The sequence below is a fragment of the Atta colombica genome, unplaced genomic scaffold (genome assembly GCF_001594045.1).
Source record: "Atta colombica isolate Treedump-2 unplaced genomic scaffold, Acol1.0 scaffold1, whole genome shotgun sequence".
NCBI classification, from domain to species: Eukaryota; Metazoa; Arthropoda; class Insecta; order Hymenoptera; family Formicidae; genus Atta; species Atta colombica.
The window spans coordinates 336,636-341,488 of NW_017259183.1; positions in this window are offsets into that span (position 1 = coordinate 336,636).

Consider the following 4,853-nt stretch of genomic DNA (forward strand, 5'->3'; position numbering starts at 1 on the left):
TATTATTAATTTACATTGTTAAATATCAAAAGAGTAACCCAATCTTTTGAGTTAAATAATATTTTATTATTTTTAACACCTATGTGAGTCAAAATGTAAATCATTCGATTGTGTTATCCGACGTCGTTGAAGTCAGATGTTCATTATTCTTGCAAATTTGCTTCAATTTTAATTAAGAAACCAATGTATTCTACCACAATTTGGATTTCCATCTTCCTGCATTTTTTCTCTCTGTTTTTTATTAATGAACTTTCATTAACTGATAAGAGTATTACTTTTTTACTACTTTGATTTCCGATTTAATTGACTCGCTGCACTACACAAAACGAAGAATGTGTAAGAATATATTTTATAGACTTATAAAGAGTAATATTATATAGATAATATTATATATTATTGAAATATTATATATTTAATATTATATATTATTGATAATATTATATAGATTATTGGTTTATGAAGATGTTGGAATATGTTTACCGTAACATTAAGAATGACTCAATCGGAGTCGAATGTATGTTTTGTTCTTTGTAATTATTATATTATTCTCATGATTTAAATTAAAATTCTTTGCTTTCATTATTGATTCTTTGCCCTTCTTTTATCTATATTGTAAATCATTCCATTTTTGTGATTAGATTAATGTATATCCTTATAGTCAATAATAGATTAAATTTGTTTAATACATTTTCTTGAGTTAAATTGTTTAATATAAATAGGAAGGAAGTTAAATAATAAAACGCCATTTAATCTCTTGCATTCTTTTATTGTATTAATGATAGCCAAGACTTGACCGATAGGTTTATATTTTTAATTTTAAATATATAACTTCGACAAAAAATATCTTGCGTATATTCCTTCCTATTTATGTTACTGAGTCTCTAATAACTATTGTTAAATTTTAAATTGTTTAACTTCATTGTTTTGACTAAATTAACGACATATTGAGTAGAAACAATGGCGATCCACAGAAATGATTAAAAACAAATTATGGGTATAATTTAATAGTGAAGACATACAAGACATTCGGTAGAATCGTAACATTGCTATTTCATATATACACCGAATAATTAAATTTCATACAACATTTAGAAGTAAGGTTTATATTATGCTCTAGATGAAGGCGCGATAAAAACTTTAGGGCCTCATAGATTACGTCTTTCAACAATGAGCACTCGAACGGGCTTCCAGCTATTCGAACACCTGAACAGGAAAACGATAATTTTCACTTTGCTGGTTTAAACGCACGTTTGAGAAACGATACGACGCGAATTGAAAGAACCACCCACGGAGCAGTGGTAGTACGGGTGAGGATTTCTCTTGATCATTTTGATCGCGCCGGCTCGCCTTTATGTGCATATTATGTATTTATTATGGTTGCCTACCAAGAATCGCGCGACAAAACCACAGGAGCCTCAAGATCTCTTCCTTTTGCTCTTCCACGGGACTCTCTTTGGAGACCGTTCCATATAACGTTCGGGAATCCTGAGGTCCCAGGTAGGGGGCTCATTAATTGACACCGTGATACTTGCCCCACCGGTCTTGGTGGTCCGCTTACTTTTAACGATACGCGCCAATCCCATCAATTTCAATCGTTGTCGTCGATGATCGTGGTCACTCGTCTAACTGAAGGAACAGAAAAACTCTCGCATGATTTATCAAGATGACAATGAAACTAAATTTCGCATTTCATTCATGCATTATGTGAATTGAATTTCGTATTTACCAATAAAAATCGTTTATACTGTTTATAATAATAATTATGAAGAATTAATATTATTTCAGATATTTTAAATGTGACAATGGATTTGTCTCATAACTATAGATGATTATGAATGAAACTTTTATATTTTATCTAGTGAAATTCAATTATATATTTCAACACTTAAAAATTTTCTACTTTTTTTATTTCCTATAGAATTTTTTCTATCCTAAGTAATAATCTCTAATTTATTTAATTATACGAATTAAATATTTTTTTGAATTTTTATTGCTCGCTTTGTAAAAATTTTCAGCAAAGTTTATATGTTTTAAACGTTAACATACAGGACTCACTTATTGTATCTTCAATTTGTACGTACAAACAAAAAGTTGGCACTTTTAAAAATGTTCGGATTGATTTTGTGAATTTTTATTATCACGTACTTGTCTTTCTCCACAAAATTCGACTTATCTGCGTATCACGTACGGTCTAAAGTTCATATCATGCGTTTTCTGAAACTACCGTTCATTTATAGGGCAATCTGTAAGCCACAGGCGGACACGTTGATGAATGCTTCGTGACACTACAGAACTGGGCCGGTACTCATAACGCATTTACATTCCTTTCAATGTCGTGCCACGTTCAGAGGCCACCTCACAAATTGATATTCCTCACTCGAGCTCTTCGATTTATCGGCCGCCCCTATAACAGCTATAAGTCTCATGTACAGAATCGTAGAGCAGATGTCGAACTTGGCTAAAGATCTACCTTGATTAATAAAGCTCTATTATATTTAATAGAAAATATTAAGAAGTTTTCTAATCTTTTGTTTATAAATAGTAAGATTTATAAATAGCATGATCAGATGGGTTCTATTTTAATTTTAAAAAATTATTAATGCATATCTTAATATTTATACAGAAATAAAAAATCAGTGTTAGAACCAGTACTTTGAAACATGTGTGCCAATATCAAAATTCCGCGATTATACAATATAATAAATATTAAATATTATTTAAAAATATAATAACTTAAAATTATATTTTTTATCAATATAATTTATTTATAAAATTTCAGTCTCTCAATTTGCGATTATAATTATCTTATTTAAGATAATTAGCGAAACTTATTTTATATTATGTAAAGTCGAATATTGTTATTATGCAATGCATGTGCTGTGAAAGATCACGGACGTTAAAGGGCAGTTGGATCTCGAAAAAAGATTTTCATAATTTTGTCAGAGAGATGGAAAAACTTGACGACCCTTGAAGTGTCGGATGATGAATAGATCGCGTAAGTATTCAAAGATCGATCAGGATTCGATCTGGTTCGTGAAAGAGTAAAGCGTGTGTATCAGCGATTATGCTTGTTATTCTGCGCGTATCCGTAATAATAAATTATAATTCTCTTTTGAAATAGGCGGACCGCATGTAGATATCTCACACGGGCAAGTGCGGCCCCATATTTACGATTATAATGTCCGCATGGCATTATTCGATCTGGGAAACGCGAACATGACGGAATGCCGAAGAAGTCTCTATCATGCCGTCGCATAATAATACTTACATGCTCATCAGTATGATGATATTTGTACGGGTGGATTGTGAATTGCTATTCGGATCAGATATGAATATGATTATAGCGCGCACATAATGCGAATGTCGGAACGCGAGAAAGGTTTTCGCGGCAAATTTAATGATGAAGATATAAAATGACGTTAGACAATCACTGGCTATTCTATCAGAATTCTTGTCTTTTAATGTCGAACATCGAGAAAAAAAATCAGCTCTTTACGATTATTACTTTTCACGTATTTCACGTATTCATTATATTGCAATTATGATCATTACGTAATACGATAGGTGTTCCTGTATGTATAGAATAGCTAAACTTTGTACTAAAATGACGACATAATGTCTTATAAATTTTAAATTTTATGAAATAAGAGAAAATTATAGTGCTTTCCAGCTAATAATACACACAGTATAACACAGTAATTATTTCATTTTTGTTTAATTGAGCAAACAATGTAAGTAATAATTCTTTGTGTTTCATTATGTCATGTTGTGTTTCTTGCTGGAAAGCATCTTTAATTTCTAAATTATAACATATTATAAATATTGCAGTAAAAAAAAGAAATACTTTTTCTAAATTATGTTGTTTAGTAAATGATAAAAATTTTAATCTAATGATATAATTCATGCTATTTCGAAGAACAATATTAAGCAGTGATAAGATGTTATAAGTAGCCTTGTTCGCCGTCTAATTGTTATTTCCGAAGAAACGTACGATGCATTAGAACATGATCACGTATGTGATACGTCACTTTGGTGCGTGGTGTTCCGCATCGTGCGTGGGAACTGTCCAGGTCACGCATCTACGCACCGCGTGCGGAATTATTAAGTGGCCTGAGGAAACATTAGTTTGCTTCGAACGATAGTATCCATGCAGAATTGCAAGATCTATGATTTTGAACTACTATATATGCGGTAACTTGCAAACTAGATAATTACTGAAAGAGAGAATTACTCAAGCCTGAAGAAAAGACAGTTGGGTATTCGGAAAATGCATTCGAAAAAGTCGTACACGTGAAATAGTTTCTAGCAAATAGTAGCTAGGACAAAATAAAGTAAAACGTTCATAGAGAAAGTTGCAAGAGTAAAAGTTTAGGGGGAAAACATTGGAAAGCTGCAAATGTCTGAGATTGTAAAACGCTCACGACTTTCTTCACATTGCATAACTTCATGATTAACTTATTACGTGGTTTTGGGATGATCCTGGTATGCATGGAATTTTGTTGGGTTATATATCTTCGCTTACGTGCCTTGATGGGTAACAAGCTCCTTTCTCTAACTATATAATTCTATATAATTTTCTCGATTATACAAACCGTATCATAAACCATATAATTATTATCATAAACCATATAAATAGTAGATATATTTACTAAAATTTTGCTATAATTCTATTATATTTATCAGCCTCATATAATAATAATATAGTAAAGACAGAATGCAATGAATCATTGACAAACCTATGTACTACGACATACAGTTGTAAGTAAATATTTTAATAGGCATGAGATTTTTTATTTTACAATATAATTATATATATATATATATATATACGATGCGTGTTACGATGTATGCAA